General features: G+C 42.2%; 1 protein-coding gene and 1 long non-coding RNA gene across 27 annotated transcripts in view; both read left to right on the top strand.

Moving 5' to 3' along the window:
• The window catches only part of DTNB (dystrobrevin beta), a 244,904-nt gene that overhangs the window by 87,299 nt on the left and 140,088 nt on the right, over window positions 1-17,517 (top strand). The gene's annotated exons all lie outside the window — the stretch shown is intronic.
• LOC131484475 (uncharacterized) lies at window positions 2,509-10,863 on the top strand. Its single transcript, XR_009248270.1, has 2 exons — window positions 2,509-6,260; window positions 7,358-10,863. It is a non-coding gene; the product is annotated as an uncharacterized LOC131484475 (long non-coding RNA).

The following is a 17,517-nucleotide window of genomic DNA, read 5'->3' as shown; positions in this document are numbered from 1 at the left end:
CAGAATCTTTAAAGTTTCAGGAGCTGGAGGTATTATTACAGTTGAAATGGAAAAGTAAGCGAGAAGTGTCTTCTTATTTTAAAACTGTGCAAAGGTATTCTCCCAAAGCTTCCTCTCTGAGCTTTACGTGGGATTGAAAGTTCTTTTTTTTAAAGCATATTTTCTTCATGTCTGTAGGGCTTAAATGGGGTAAAGAAAGCTGCATGAAATAAAGGGGTTAATTTTTGTCTCTCTGAAGTTGGGGAAATACTGTATTTTACAGTTGCCACATCAGTGTCCTTATTTTCAAAAGTAGTCTTTTATTTTTATTTAAAAAATTTTTTTTTAACGTTTATTTATTTTTGAGACAGAGAGAGACAGAGCATGAAGGGGGGAGGGGCAGAGAGAGAAGGAGACACAGAATCGGAAGCAGGCTCCAGGCTCTGAGCCATCAGCCCAGAGCCCAACGCAGGGCTCGAACTCACAGACCGCGAGATCGTGACCTGAGCTGAAGTCGGACGCTTAACCGACTGCGCCACCCAGGCGCCCCAAAAGTAGTCTTTTAAGTAACAGTATTTGGGTGGAGGTTGATGTGTGATTTTCCTATAGTGTTTACAAATCATGCAACAAGCTTAGCATCAATCATTTTTCTTCCTGTCTCTCAATTTATTTTCAGAGTCTTAAAAATGCCATATATTTTTTTAATGTTTATTTGAGAGAGAGAGAGAGAGAGAGAGAGGGGTGGGGAGCAGGGAGGGGCAGAGAAACAGGAGGACAGTGTAGTCTGTTCACTGACTGCAGAGAGCCCAATGTGGGACTTGAACTCACGAACCATGAGATTATGACCTGAGCCGAAGTCAGGTACTCAACCGACTGAGCCACCCAGGCAACCCCCACAAAATGCCATACTTTTATTTCCAAAAAGTTGTTTTAAAAACTTTTCCCTCTGGTTTTCATTTGTTGGTTGGTTGGTTTGCTAAAGGGTAGAACATATAGAGTGTCATAAGTGTAATTCAGGATTTAGGTTCTTACCCTTGGTCATCCTACTGGACTTTAAGTATTTAGAAAGCTTCAATAATCAGGATTTTTTTTTTCTTTCCCTTTTTTCTAATTAGTCTTTTTAAAACTCAACCAAGAACAAAAAGAAGGTAAGTTCATATCAGGGATTAGTTAAAAAAAAAAAAAAAAAGAACAACTTTCAATCCACGTGTGCACTTTACTTCCTACATCTCTGACATGTTAGAGGTAGTTTTTTGTTTTTTGTTTTTTGTTTTATCAGATAGGTTTTCAGTTATACTTAACCATAAAATTTGTGTTAAACTGAACATCCTATCTGGGGTTTTGTTGTGTTGTAAATTCTAATATTGTTTTTGGTTGAGGAGTGATTATTTAAAAATTTTTTAAACAAGCAAAGGAAAAAAATACAACGTAGTAGTCTCTTCCCTTTTTCATTGAATAGAGATAATTTATAGATTTCCAAGTTGTTGCTTTTCCCTTTCTTAAAGTACAAGTGTCGCTTGGTGGTAAATGATTTGTTAATGTTTTTCCCACTGTTTTTTGTTTAGAGTCTAACTCTCAGCACTGAGATAGCTCTTTGCTCTGTTACCTTTTGTAATGATTGGATTCATTGGGATGTTTCTTTTGACAATTCTCATCTACATGTTGGGCTAGAGAATGAGGAGCTTGGGGTGCCTGGGTAGCTCAGTCAGTTAGGCGTCCAACTTTGGCTCAGGTCATGATCTTGTGGTTTGTGGGTTGAGCCCCACATCGGGCTCTGTGCTGACAGCTCAGAGCCTGGAGCCTGCTTCATATTCTGTGTCTCCCCCTCTCTCTCTGCCCCTTCCCCGCTCACACTCTGTCTTTCTCCCCGTCAAAATAAATAAACATTAAAAAAATTAAAAAAAGAGAGAATGAGGAACTTGTTCATCTTAATTTGAACTTGCTCATTTAGCTAATTTATAACCCTTTTAGAAATGGGAATTTTACATTTTTTTAAAATATAAGTGACTGAATATTGCTTTATGATTTACAAAGCAGGTTTTCCTGTGCTTTATTTCATTGAGCAAAAGCATACATAAAGTACAGAAATCACAGTGAATTTTTGTGCTTTTGCTTGATTCTCATAACACTCTTGTGTAGTAAGTCATATCCCCATTTGTTGTTATTTTTATTTCAGCTTTGTTGTTTTTTAAATTTTATTTATTTTTGTTATAGTGACTTAAGATTTCAAGAAAAATCGCAAACAATACGCATGCATCATTTTGAAGTTGCTGTCTGTTTTGAATTTTGATGAGTGTGTGCATTATGTGTGATTGATGCATCCTGGTAAAGTTTTTTAGCAGTGTGTGTGTGTGTGTGTGTGTGTGTGTGTGTGTGTGTGTGTATGTGACTTGTTTTTAGGATTAGAACTCTGTATGTATAATACCCTTGCTCTTTGAGGAAGATCTGAATGAATTTTGAGACTGATGTGGGTAAAGAAGTTTCTACTAACAAAAAATGTGTAATCTCTTTAATAGTCATTTCAGTATTTGAATAACTATTTCTCTGTGTTCACAAGGGATAAATTTAGTGTACGTTTAACAAGTTTGTATATGAATTTGCATTGTAGATTTGATAGGTGTTATATTGGTGCTTGGAAGTTTATTTTGATTTTTCCAAAAGTTTAATATTTTGTCTAAGTAACTATGCAATGTAATTCATTATTCTGTCAGGCATCAATCCATTCATTTGACTTTACTTTAGAAAAAAATGCTATATGGTGATTAATTCTGTGCATTCATTATTCGTTCAAAAGATATTATTTGAACTCATGCTGTGCGTACCAGGCACTATTACAGGCATATGAGATACATCTACAAACAGAACCGGACAAAGATTCCTGCTCAGTGGGGCTTGAATTTTAAGGGGTGTGAAAGAGACCATGAGGGCTCACTGACATTGCTCTTTTCCCATTTTTGCTTGGCATGCAACTAGACTACATTTCTCAGCTTCCCTGTATCTAAGAAAAACCATGTAAATACCAGTTATCAGTGGAATGTGAACAGAGTGATATGTGTCTTCCCAGAATAAGACCATTAATAGCCGAGGGCCTTTTTTGTCCTCTCTACCACAGCTTAGGGGAGAGAACTTCATTAGGACCCAGAGGAAGATGAAACCATAAATGAAAGGAAACTGGGTCCTTGAATGATGGGTGGAGAAGAATATCCTGCTCCCCTGCTTGACTTTGATCAAGAGAGCTAGGAGCAAGAGAGAAACCTTGTGTTAAGCTACTGAGGTTTTAGTGTTGGCTGTAGTAGCTGGTTCTGGAAGTAAGTTCTATTACAGCAAAACCTTGAGATTTGTGTTGTTGGCTTAGCTGTCAGGTAGCCCTGATAAGGACACCAATGTTGGAGGTGGGAAGGACAGAAATCTATGTTATGCAGTGGTGACCAGTGGCTAAATTTGTCATCCATAATAACTTAGAAGGTCCACTTCTTGCCACCTGAGCTCTGGGTCAAATGTTGGAAAGGACTGAAGTGCGAGTGTGTGTTGACTGTCTTTTGTTAGGTCTTACACGAAAGAGATGAGCTTAAGAAAGAATTGTCTAGTTTCCAAGCAAAAAATGAAAGGGAATAGAGAAAGTTCTGACAGTTGGAGCAGTGACAGGAAAAACAGATTGCTTGTAGACCCTAGAGAGCAATAGGTAAGAGTTGAGAAAGGCTTTGAGCCACAAAGGCCTAGTGAACCTTCTCAGTCAAAGAAAGATGACAGTCCTATGGCAAAGATCGAATCAGGGCATGAGTTCTCATTCTTGGCTGTTCATCAGAATTACCTTGCTCTCACTTACATAGCTTCTGATTTAATGGGTCAAAGGTACATGAAACCTAGATAAGACAGTTTTTAAAAGTTCCCTCAAGTGATTGCATCGTGCAGCCAACGTTGGAAACTGCTGACCTGTTGTTTCATCTGGACTCCAGGTGGCTTCTGTTAGTTCAAAGCGAGAGGAATGGAGGCAAAGACATAAATCAGCCTTAAGAATGATGTCCAGGAAAAGACTTTGTGTGCGGTTACTGGCACATGGAACTAACTGGAAACAAATAGATCAAAGGCCTACTAAGTTTTTGAGGGAATTATATATTGGCAAAGGAACTAGGAGCCTGCACTTAACAAGCCCCTGACTGTTCTAACTGTAAGACTACTTTCTAACGACCCAGAACTTGCTCTGCAAAGAGGTGGTCTGTGAAGGCTGTACGGCCTCTAGGAAGGGCATGCCAGAGCCCACTTTGCCAAGGAGGATATTAGATAAGGAAGAACCTTGTGCTTGTGCTCCTCCATTGTGTGTTGGGCCTGGGGAGGGTGGGTGTGGATCATCTGCCCAATCCGTTCATAGGGTCCATCATTTGGAGCTACGCATGATCCTGATGAAGAAGACTGTGATAGACCCAGACGTCCTGGACTTGTCTTTAGATGCACTGACTGAGTGGCGCTTCACATTTTCTTTTTGGAGAGGTTTGAGTGTGTTTTGTTTGTAGGAAAAGGGAGGAAACATATTTTGTGATCAGAAGTACTTATCTATATCCATGTTTTGCTTTTCTTCCTGGACCTGTACCTGGATGATCTAGCCCGTCATCCTTGCAGCCTGACAGGGCCATATGACTAGTTCTGACCAGTGGGATTTGTTTGCAGGTGATCTGTGTTACTTCTGGGTCAGGGCTGTTTAAAGCAGATGTATCTCATCTTCTCTTTACCCTTCCCACTCCCACTAGACATTGGCCACATGGAATGATCTTCGAAGAAAGTAATAGCAGCAGAAGCCCTTGAATGAAAGGGAGCTGGGTACCTAGTAGATGGATCAGAGCCCCTCTGCCAGTTTACACTAGGCTTGCACATGAACAAGAAATCAAAAAGCAGCATCCAGAGTATAGGGTCATAGAGGCCTTGTTGATAAAGTGAGATTTGAACAGAGTCTTTGGTGTATGATAGTAGACATCTGGGGAAGAGGAGGCATTTTCAGCATGAATCCTGTGAGTAGGAGTGTGTTTCTGAGTTCAGGGAACAGCAGAGAAGCTTATGTGGCCAGAGTGGAGTGAATAGGAGGAGGTCTATAGGAAAGGAGGACAGCTCACAAGGGCCTTTCTGACCATAATAAGGATGTTGGCCTTAACTCTAGTGGAATGAGTAGTGTTTATTTTTTTTACAGGGGAGAGAGAGAGAGAGACAGAGAGAGAGAGAGAGAGACAGAGAGAGACAGAGACAGAACGAATGAATATGAGTAGGGTAGGGGCAGAAAGAGAGGGAGTGAGAGAATCCCAAGCAGGCTCCACATTCAACACAGAGCCTGACTCAGGATCCTGGGATCCTGAGACCATGACTAGAGCCAAATTGAAGAGTCAGGTGCTCTGGGCATCCAGGTAGCTCAGTCAGTTAAGCATCCAACTCTTGATATCAGCTCAGGTCATTACCTCACAGTTGGTGAGATCAAGCCCTGTGTTGGGCTTTGTGCTGACAGCACAGACATTGCTGGGATTCTTTCTCTCCCCCTCTCAGTGCCTGCCTCCCTCCCTCTCTCTCTCTCTCTCTCTCTCTCTCTCTCAAAATAAATAAACACTAAAAAAGAATAGTTGGTGGCTCAACCAGCTGAGCCACCCACTTACCCCAGAATGTGAGTCCATAGGGTTTTGAGTAGAGGAATGGCATGGCTTGATTTATCTTTTAAAATGATGAGTCTGGATAACGTGTAAAGAGTAAAGTGGGAGGAAAAGATAGAAGCAGAAAGAGCCTTTCAGGAGAGATGACTGCAGTAATCAGAACAAGCTGTGGTAGGATGGTAGCAGTAGCGGTGGTGACAAGGGTAGAACTAGAATTTACTTTCTGAATCTGCCTAATGCGTTGGATGTGGCTTGTGAGAAGACAGGAGTGAAGGTTTTGTCCTAAACAGCTAGAAGGATGGAATTGTCATCAGCTGAGATGAGACCGCTGTGGATGGAGTACATGTAGAGGTTAGGATTGAGAGTTCACTCTGGGAATTCAGTTCAGTTGGATTTAAGTTGCTTACTAGACATAGGGAGTTGTTGGATAGGCCATGGCATATGAGTCTAAACATAAAGAAGTCTGAGATAGAGATGTCAGCTTGGGGGTCATTGGCAAGTGGTTGATATGTAAAGCCATGCAACTGAACAGTACCACCAAGTGAGTGGAAATAGAGGCGAGAAGAAAGAAGAGAAGAGGAATGAGAACTGCCCTCAGGGCTCATCATTAAGAGATCTTAGAGAAGAGGAGGAACCTGTGAACAGTGACACAAGGTGAAAGCCAGGAGAGGGTGGTGTTCTGGACTATGCGTGAAGGGTGTTTTGAGGAGGAGGGATTGATCCTCTGTGTCCAGTGCCGTGACAGTCAAGGGAGGAGATTGAGAAGTGGCCCCTCATCTAACATTGTAGAGGTGGTCTTGCAAGAACAGTTTCTGTGGAGTGGTGGGGACAAAACCCGACGCAAGTGGGTGCAAGAGGGAGTGGGGAGAGAGATGGAGACAGAGAGTATAGACAACTGTCAGTGAATATCTATTTCTAACCTTTCTTTCTTTCTTTCTTTCTTTCTTTCTTTCTTTCTTTCTTTCTTTCTTTCTTTCTTTCTTTCTCTTTCTTTCCTTCCTTCCTTCCTTCCTTCCTTCCTTCCTTCCTTCCTTCCTTCCTTCCTTTTCCTTTCTTTTTTCTTTTCTTTTTCCTTTCCTTTCCTTTCCTTTTTTCTTTTTTCTTTTCTTTTCTTTTCTTTTCTTTTCTTTTCTTTTCTTTTCTTTTCTTTTCTTTTCTTTTCTTTTCTCTCTTCTTTTTTCTCTTCTTTTTCTCTTCTCTTCTCTTCTCTTCTCTTCTCTTCTCTTCTCTTCTCTTCTCTTCTGTTCTCTTTTCTTTTGAGAGAAAGTGCAAGCAGCAGAGAGGGGCAGAGGAAATCCCAAGCAGGCTCCTTGCTCAGCGCAGAGCACAATGCCGGGCTTGATCCCCTGACTCCGGGATCATGACCTGAGCTGAAATCAAGAGTTGGATGCTTAACTGACTGAGCCCCCCAGGTGCCCCCTAAGACTTTTTTTCTAATAGCAGTTCTTAGCAGGATTTTAGGAGACTCCATTAATCCCACTTCACTTTTCCCCACTCACAATTGCAGCCGGGAGTTGGGCACATGGCAGTCTGTTCGAGAAGGTGGTTTTAACTGTGAGGAAATAATGGACTGCCAGTAGCCCCTGAACTGAATATAAGCCAACCCAAGGTGGGCCTTCCCAGCACGCAGCGGAGCCTGGAGGCTCATGGCTCTGGGAGCAGAGAAGCATGTTTGCTTTCTGTAGAGCTTGTGGATACCAGCAAACAGGGGAGGGAACGAGGCTGAGCTAGCATGTTCATTCCTTCTCTAGAACCAACCAGTCTGGTCCGAGGAGGGAGGGGCAGAGAGTGACCACCTGCTGGGGTCCTCCAGAGAAGGTCCTCCACATGGAAACAAGACAGTGGGCCATGGAATCAGTATGGATTTTTATATTCCAGTTTGCAAGGATATAGTCGTCATCTTCTCTTGGTCTTGGGTCATATTTCAAGTAACCTTGCCATTAGGAGGCCTGCACGTACAGTATTTCAGTTGCTACAAAATAAGCCACTCCCAAACTGGTCACATAAAACAACCATTTTTTTTTAAACGTCTTATTATTTATTTTTGACACAATGCGAGAGACAGAGTGCAAGCAGCGGAGGGGCAGACAGGGAGACACAGAATCTGAAGCGGGCTCCAGTCTCGGAGCTGTCAGCACAGAGCCCGACGCGGGGCTCGAATTCACGAACCGTGAGATCATGACCTGAGCTGAAATCGGACGCTTAACCGACTGAGCCACTCAGACGCTCCCAAAGAACAACCATTTTATTTCACCCATGGGTTTGGTGTCAGGAGTTTGAATAGGGCAGGGGGGCTGGGTTGTCCCTGCTCCATGCCCTCTGAGGTCTCTGCTGGATGACTGAAGTACCAGTGGGGTGGGTGCTTCTTCACTCGCTTGGCCAGTGTCTGCCCTGGGATGGTTAGAAGGCTGGACTCAGCCACACTGTAGACTGGAGCCACCTGTGTGGCCTCTGAACGTGGCCTCTGCTTTCCGCAGCATGGTGGCGGTGTTTTCAGAGACAGCATCCCCTGAGGGAGCATCTGGAGAACCAAGTGTTCCAAGAGGACTAGGGGAAACCCGTCAGGCCTTTTCTGCCTGAGCTGTGGAAGTCACGCAGCCACATTCTGCCAACTTCTGTTGGTTACAGTGTCAAGGCACTAGGGCCAGTCCAGCTCAGGGGAGGGAGAGGATGCTGGTGGCGGTGGTGGGGGTAAAGTCCCATCACGAGGAGCATGTGTGGTGTGGTGAGTGGGACGGTGCAGTTATGTTTGGAAATAATTTCCTGGCCTATAGTTAATGCTCAGTAAGGATCTGTTAAATGGGTGAATGAAAGGACACCCAGCCGTGCATCCAAGTCTGCCACACAGGAGGAAAGCCTTACGACCTGAACAAGCGTTTCTGTTTAAATGGTTAATTCAGCCATAGAGACTACCCTATTTTTCTACAAAGTTATGCTTTTTAAAAGAGCACTTTGTTAAAACAACGATGCATAATGTTTACTGGGACTTTTATTCCCTTATTTAAATGATTCAGATTTGGAGAAAGATTCTTTTAAAGTATTTCAAATATAGTGCTGTTGTTTTTAATCCCTGTTTAATGATCTTAACCCTGACCTTCATTTTCCTTGGTTGGGCATCCATGCTTTTCTGATTTACTGTATGCATCCTTCCCTCCCTCTTTTCCTCCCCCTCTTCCTCTTCCTCTATCTCTCATCTCTGTCTTTCAGTTACTGTGAAATATGTACAACATAAAATTTACATTTTATCTCTTTTTAGGTGTCCACTTCACTGGCATTCAGCACATTCATATTATTGTGCAACCATCACCACCATCTGTCTGGAACTTTTCCATTTTCCCAAAGAGAAACTCTTAACCCTTTCTAGATATATGAGGAGGGCTAGAAAGAAGCCATTTCCTGACCTTCCCTGTGCTTTACATTCAGATCTCTGCTTACCCTGGTCTTCACTTTACCAAGAGGTATTTGACTGATTTCCACTTGGCAGGAAGTGTGTGTGTGTGTGTGTGTGTGTGTGTGTGTGTGTGTTTATACAAAATACACTTGTAGCACAGCTACCATTTGTTTAGCTGAGTGCCTCAGTAGAGGCAGTTACGTAATATGGAATATGTGGAAGTTTTTCCTTTCTTCCCAGCAGAGGGCAGACTCCACCTCTGAACAAAGTTACTTCTCTTGTTCTTCAAAAATCTATAAATAAGGAAGTACTTGGATTTGTTTAGCAATCTGTTAACATTATTGCATCTTTTTAAAAAATAAATATTAACAGGCAACACACGTGTCTAGGATACTTGTTTGAGCATTAGTGATATTAAATAATTTACTTACTGACTCAGAACATATTCTGTTGTCAGAGACCAAGACCTCTGTCAGGTATTTAATTCTCCTCTGACTAGTGCACCTCTCCTCACATCTCTTGAATTCTGAGAGAATATGCATTCAGTGAGAAGAAGGTATGCCGTGCCTCTTGGTACACTTCTGCCCAGTTCCAAATAGTCACATCATAATTAAATAACTCCTTTGTACAGAGTGTAAAACTAGGCAGGAGGCTTTAAAAATTTTTTTAATTAATTTTTAAAATTCAAGTGCAGTTAACATACAGTGTTGTATGAGTTTCAGGTGTACAATACAGTGAGTCAACAACTTTATACCTCACTCAGTGATCATCTTAATTGTCCTCTTAATCCCCTTCACCTATTTTGCCCCTCTCCTCACCCACCTCCCCTCGGGTAACCACCAGTTTGTTCTCCAGAGTTAAGAGTCTGTTGTTTTGTTTGTCTCTTTTTTTCCCCTTGTTCGTTTGTTTTGTTTCTTAAATTCCATGTATGAGTGACATCATATAGTATTTCTTTCTCTGACTTATTTCACATAGCATTATGCTGTCTAGATCCATCCATGTGGTTGCAAATGGTGTTCTTTATTCTTCATTCTTTATTATGGCTGAGTAATATTTCATTGTATCTATATACCACATATTCTTTATCCATTCATCTGTTGATAGGCACTTGGGTTGCTTCCAAAATTTGACTATTGTAAATAATGGTGCAATAAATGTAGGGATGCGTGTTATCTTTTTGAGTTAGTGTTTTCGTTTTCTTTGGGTAAATACCTGGTAGTGGAATTATTGGATCATATAATAATTCTATTTTTAATTTGTTGTGCAGCGTCCATGCTGTTTTCCACAGTGGTTGCACCAGCTCATCTCCCACCAGCAGTGCATGAAAGTTCCTTTTTAGAAGAATTGGTTTTTTCAAAGGCATAGGGCAATATCCCCACTTGTGGCAAGTTACAACATGAGGTAAGGCAAATACATGAAGACATTCCGAACAAAATCTGTAAATGAGGCATTTAGCCCAACATCCCACAGTCCTCAGAGGAGCTGCTGAAACCGTGTCCACCATAGCTCCCACCTCGTGTTCATGAGTCACTATCGCCATTGAAGCTGTCTGGCCTTGCTCTTTTGCATGGCACTGCCATTCCCATCGTGATCTGTTGGTGATTCATTGCCCACCCTCCCCCCCATCCTTCTTACAGTTCTCCACATCTCAAGAACCTTTAGAACTGCTGCTCCTGGGGCGCCTGGGTGGCTCAGTTGGTCAGGTGTCTGACTGGATCTCAGCTCAGGTCATGGTCTCACAGTCATGAGATCGAGCTCCAAGTTGGGCTCCATGCTGGGCGTGGAGCCTCCTTGGGAGTCTCTTTCTCTCCCTCTGCCCTTCCCCTGTTTGCTCACTCTCTCTCTCTCTCTCTCTCTCTCTCTCTCTCTCTCAAAAAACAAAAACCAAAAAAAACCCTGCTGTAATCAGCAAGCTGCCCTCACTTTTACTGCTTCTTGAAACTTTTCTTTCACCCCCGTCTTAATTGAGGTTGACTGCCCTCTAGAATGTCCCCTTCTCCTGCATCCCTTCAGGTGGTAGCTATTTATTCTCCCACATCTGTGAGTTTTAAGGGGTTGGGAAGTAAAATTATTGTTAGGGTGGCTATATAATTTATCATATAAAGCAGACTTACTTGAGAGTGAAAGGGGGCACTATTTATGCAGGGACGACATGCATAGGCTGGGATTTCCTGGGTAAACAGTTTATGGACACTGTTTTGGTGTCCTGTTACTGCATAACAAATAACACAAAGTTAGCAGCTTAAAGCAGAAATTTGTTATTTTAGTTTCTGTATGTCAGGAGTCCAGGCAATGACATGACTAGATTCTCTAGGTCTTCCTGGGCTGAATTCAAGGTGTCAGCTCAGGCTGTGGTTATCATCAGTACTGGGAGGTCCTCATGCCGGCTCACTGGTTGTTGGCAGAACTCATTTTGTTGCAGATGTGGTATCGAGGTCCCCATTTTCCTGCTAGTTTCCAGCCAGGGATGACTCTCCTCAGAGGCCACCTGCAGTTCCTTGCCATGTGGCCCCATATGGAGCTTACAGAATGGACATTTGCTTTCTTCCAAGCCTACTGGAGCACATATCCCCGACTTTCTCTTCTGTAGCTAGCCAGAAAAAATGCTCCTTTTAAAGGGCTCACCCGATTGGATCAAACCCATCAGGGTAATGTCCCTGTAACATAGTCAAAGGAGTGATAGTTCATCATACTCACAGGTTCCAATGACGCTCAAAGGGGAGACATTTGATGAGGATAAGGGTTGCTGAGAGTCACCTTAGAATTCTGCATATCCTACTACTCATCCTGGTTATTTTCTTCCTTGCTTTCCACCTTCCACTTCTAGCCCATCACACCCTGAATCTCTTGGATCAAACAACGACAAGAAGCAGGATACTGCCTTGAGGCTCATGCCATTTTAACTCCAGCCCCCTTCTTCTTTCCTGACTGCAGTTAGCCCCTGACTTTCTGGCCATTTTCCTTCACCCCTGTATGGATTGGTACCAGAATTATGGTCACCTCTTGGTTGGTTTCAGTATCTGTATAGTCAGATCTTTTAAGACCCTGGCCACACAGTTTCTTGACTTCCCCAACTCTGTCTTCTCCACTGAGCCTCAGACATCCACTCCCTCACTTCCACCTGGACCCTTTTGCCAACTCCACCTGCTCTACTTGAAAACCACTGATTTAGACACCCCATTCTGTGTCGGTACCCGTTGTCGTTCCAGCTGACTTGTTCATCATCTCTCCCGAAGACCGTCCCTCATGTCTTCCAACCTCTGTTCCATTGACCTGTCTGCTTTTTCTTTTCTCCTTACCATTTTAGATACAGCGCTTCCTTCCTGTACCATAAACTCCACTGTCAGGTGATTTTTTATCCAGATCTCTGTCAACTAAATTCATGGATGACTTAAATCTGTCTGCTTTCTCCTAAGTACTTCTGGAGAAAGCCATACAAAAGGGCTGACTAGTATTAGCATAAATTCATGATCCCCAACTTTGTATTGATTCTCAGTAGTGCAGTCCTATCACATTGCTCTGATCACCTTGCTTTCCATTCTTGGCAATAGTCAATTAAAGTTGTGTAGGAATAAAAAACTCCATTTGTTAAAAACCATCTACCCCCACTCTTCTCTCTCTTTCAAAGGATGACCTCCTTTCTTACCACACAGAGAAAACAAAAGCCAGTAGACAGGAACTCCCATAACGAATTCTTTTTAGGTACCTGCTGCATAGCAAACGTACAGTGAAAACTATGAAACATCATTGAAAGTAATTAAAGAAGACCTAAGTAAATAGAAAAGCCTACACATTTATAGATCAAAAGACTCAATATTGTTAAGATGACAGTACTCCCTAAATTTATCTGCACATTCAATGCGATTTCCATGAAAATCTCAGCTGCGTCTTTACATAACCCTATAAGCTGATCCTAAATGCATATGGATATGCAAGGGGCCCAAAATAGCCAAAGCAATCTTGAAAAAGAAGAACACAGTTGGAGGACTCAATACTTCCTGACTCCAAAACCTATATTATCAGTAAAACAGTAATCAAGACAGTGTAGTACTTGCATGAGGGTAGATGTATAGATTAATGAAATAGGGTTGACAGTCCCAAAATAAACTCTTACATTTGTTGTCAATAGATTTTCAATAAGGGTGATAAGACCATTCAGGAGGGGAAAAATAGGCTTTTCAAAATATGGCACTGGGACAATTGGATATCCGCATGCAAAAGAATGAAACCAGACGCCTACCTTATACCATATAAAAAATTAACTCAAAATGGATTAGAGACCTAAATGTAAGAGCTACAAACAGGAAACTCTTAGAACAAAACATAGGCATAGATTTTCACGACCTTGGGATATGCTGCACCTTCTGGATGTGACACTAGAAGTACAAGCAACAGAAGAAAAATAGATAAATTGGACTTCATTGAAATGACAAAGTTGCTGCTTCAAAGGATACCAGCAAGAAAGCAAAAAGACAACTCACTGAAAAGGAGCAAATACTTGCAAATCACTTACCTGATAAGGGACTTGTATCCAGAATTATAAAGAACTCTTCGAACTCAACAAAACCACCAAATAACCCAATTTAAACATGGGTATAGGGAAAGTAGAGTGGTGGTTACCAGGAGCTGGGGGTGGGGGAAAGAAAGAAGGAGAGTCGTGTAATCAGTTTCAGATTCGCAAGATGAACAAGTTCTGGAGACGTGTTTCACAACAGTGTGAATATACTTAATACTACTGAAGTGAGATGGCCAATTTTCTGTCATGTGTTTTTGTAATGAAAAAAAAAAAGTAAGGTAACTTTGGGGGGGAAATGGGTAAAAGGTCTGAATAGACATTTCTCCAAAGAAGATATACAAATGGCCAATAAACCCATGAAAAGATGCTCAACCTCGTTAAGTCATTAGGGAAATATCTAATCAAACCCACCATCACATGCCACTTCATATCCACTACAGTGGTTAAAATAAGAAAAAACTGACAATAACTAGTGTTAATGAGGGTGTGAAGAAACAGGAACCCCGGTACACTGCTGGTGGGAATGTAAAATTTTTCCATTGTGGAAAACAGTTTGGTAGTTCCCCAGAATGTTTGTTTGTTTTAAAATTTTTTAATGTTTATTTTTGAGAGAGACAGAGTGTAAGTGGGGGTGGGGGGAAGGCAGAAATGGGGAGACACAGAATCTGAAGCAGGCTCCAGGCTCTGAGCTGTCAACACAGAGCCTGACGCTGCAGGGCTCGAACTCACAGACCGCGAGATCAAAATCACAGACCTGAGCCAAAATCCGACGCTTAACCTATTGAGCCACCCAGGTGTCCCTTTCAGAATGTTAAACAGAGTTATGATGTGGTCCAACACTCCTAGGTGAAAATTGTCCTTTGGGAGAAAATACATGTCCACACATACACTTGTATATGAGTGTTCATAGCAACATTATTCAGAATAGCTAAAAAGTGGAGATAATCCAAATATTGGTCAATTGACAAACGGATAAAAAAAATGTATGTCAATATAATAAAATATTATTAGACAATAAAAATAAATGAAGTACTGATACATGCTAAAGCATAGATGAACCTTGAAACTATGCCAGGTGAAAGAAGACAGATACAAAATGTCACATATTGTAGGATTCTATTTATCTGAAATTTATCTGGATCGGCAAATGCAAAGAGACAGAGAAGTGGTTGCCAAGGGCTGAGGAAAGGGAGGAATGGGGGTTGACTGCCAATGAGTATTGGATTTCTTTTTTGGGGTGAAGAAGATGTTCTGAAATGACATATTAGTTATGGTGGTATAACTCTTTTGGTATACTAAAAACCACTGAATTGTAATATTAAAAGGGTGAACTTTATGGTATGTAAATTATATCTCAATAAAGCTGTTATTATTTTTTTTTTAACCTGGTCAGGGAAAGCCTTTTTGAAGAGATGACATTTAAACTGAGATTGGAATGACTAACTTGAGGTTGGTGGTTATAAAATCCAAAGTCAGACCAGTCAGCATAGTTGTGTATTTACTTCCCCAGTGTGTAGAGGGTAAAGGAGCAGAGTGGATAAAGTTGGGGTTTCGACAGAGAGTCTGACAAAGGAAGAGCTGGCAAGAGGGGTTGGAGAGTGTGCAAAGAAATGAATATAATAATGGGCCATGGAGTGTAGGTTGGTTAAAGGAGAAATGAGGCCATGAGGTTAGATAAGGAACAATGTGAAGGTGGTAGGCTCAGTGGAGTAGTGGACCTGCTGGCCTTGAAGTTCTGTTGAAGGAGTGAGCTAGACAGAAGTTTGTAGGAGAATGAGGCGCTTGAAATTGAGATTTTAGGTGACGTACGGTAATTGGCTGTAAGATGTGCCAGGATGTGACTCTGAGGCTGGTGGCCAATGTAGAGTGAGGGAAGGTTGTTGAAGGTGAGTTCCAGGAATCCCAGTGTATAAGTTTCCTATAGGTGCCAGAACACATTATTATTCACTTGGTAGCTTAAAGCAGGAGTTTATTCTGTCATAGTTCTGGACACCACAAATTTGAAATCAAGATGTCAGCAGGGCCACACTCTCTCTGCAGACTCTAGGGAAGGATCCATTTGTATTAGAGTTCTTCAGAGAAACAGAACCTATATATATATTTATCTGTAAAGATTTATTATAAGGAATTGGTTTATGCAATTATGGAGGCTGACAAGTCTCAGGATGTGCATGATGAGTCAGCAAGCTGGAGACCCAGGAGACCTGATGGTGTAGAGCCAGTGTGGGTCTGAAGTCCTGGAAACCAGTAGAACTGATAATGTAGGTCCTGTCTGGGTTTGAAGGCTGGCAGCCTCCAGACCCAGATAGAGCAGATGTTGCGATTCAAGTCTGAAGGCAGGAAAAAGCCAGTGTCCTAATTCAAAGACTAGCCAGAGGAATACTCTCTTATTCGGGTGAGGGCCAGCCTTTTTTTCTGTTCAGCTCTTCAAACTGATTGAATGAAGCCCACTTATAGCAGGGAGGGGAGTATATGTTAATCCCATCTAAAAACACCCTCACAGGAACACTCAAAATCTGACCAAATATCTAGGCTCCCGGTAGCCCAGCAAGTTGACATGAAACTAACCATCACACCATTCTTTGTCTCTTCTCACTTTTGGTGGCTTTTCTTGATTTGTGGCTGTGTCACCGCAGTCACAGCCTCATTGGTCACATTTCCTCCTCTTCTTTCTCTTTTCCTTTGTGTGTCTATTTTATGAGGATACAGGTAATTGCATACGGGCCAACCGGATAATCCAGGATAAACTCTTCGGTCACAAGATCCTTAACTTAATTGCATTTTGCCATAGGAGGTAGCATTCACTCTTTAGCCATATAGAGTAATATTCTCAGGTTCCAGAGATCAGGGTGTTGGACATATCCTTCGGGGGCCACCATTCAACCCCCTATAACTAGCATATGGGAAGGGTCAATTCTATGTGGATGTTGGAATCAACAAGAATTATGTTAGCCGTAATGTTGGACTCCACTACAGAGGGATGTTTGATGCTTTGGTCCGATGACGTGACATTCAAAATTGGGGTTTTAAGAAAAAGAGAAAATGATATGGGAGTGGCAGTGAGATTCTAGGAGCACGTATCCACAGCTGGAGATCCAGCAGTTTGAGGGTGTGAGAGAGAAAGCAGGTGCATCTTGAATGGCTGTGAAGGGGGGGAGGGTTGGTTGGGTGGGGGGGAGTTGAGCCCTCAGGGAAAGCCAGGTTTCCTCCCAGGGCAAGAAGGTGAAGTAAGACTCAGAGAAGAGGATTCTTTGCCAGAGAAGGGATTTGGGGGATGGGGACTATGAAGACAAGTAGAAGGATTTGAGAGTGAGGATTAGTGAGATGGGGTCATGTAAGGGTATTGCAGAGCCTTATGAGAATCTAAGTGGGAGTCTTGGATTTCTTGTGGAACAAGCATGGTGTGATAACCTTATGACAAAGGTTGTGCTGGAATCAGCCCCAGATAGTGTCCAAGGCAGACCGTGGTGCTGTCGCTCTGAGTGTTAGTTGGGAGAAGCCTTGCCAGGCACGTGCAGAGCTCTGGGTTCCTATCTTTCCTCCTGTCCCTGTGGTATGAAGGTCTGGGGAGAAGGGCCCTGAAGTTCTCCTGACTGATGGCTCAGCTGACTGCTTCACTGACCAAGCTCCCTCTGAAACTGTGGACTTTCTGGTGCCAGCTGAGAGATAGAAGGAATAGGCTGGAGATATCCTGACAGCATTTATCAACATTTTCAATAGGTTGATCGGGATGTTTAAAATATTGCTTTTTTCAGCATCTGAACATCGCCCCCACTCTACTATGATATTTGGATGCACTATTTATTCTTAAATCCATTTACAGCTGCAAAAGTGCTGAGTTTGAAAGCAGAATATTTGAAATGGACCCAGCTGTTTAAAAAGATGGATGCTTATCAAAGAAAGGATTGGTGTATAGTTTATGAACAATAAGGCACTTTTTTTCCAACCAGCCTGAATATTCTTAGAGCAAAGAGATGATAGGGTGGTTTTCCATCTGTAGAGAA

This window comes from Neofelis nebulosa, chromosome 9 (genome assembly GCF_028018385.1).
Source record: "Neofelis nebulosa isolate mNeoNeb1 chromosome 9, mNeoNeb1.pri, whole genome shotgun sequence".
NCBI lineage: Eukaryota > Metazoa > Chordata > Mammalia > Carnivora > Felidae > Neofelis > Neofelis nebulosa.
This window is presented reverse-complemented; position numbering and strand designations above follow the sequence as displayed.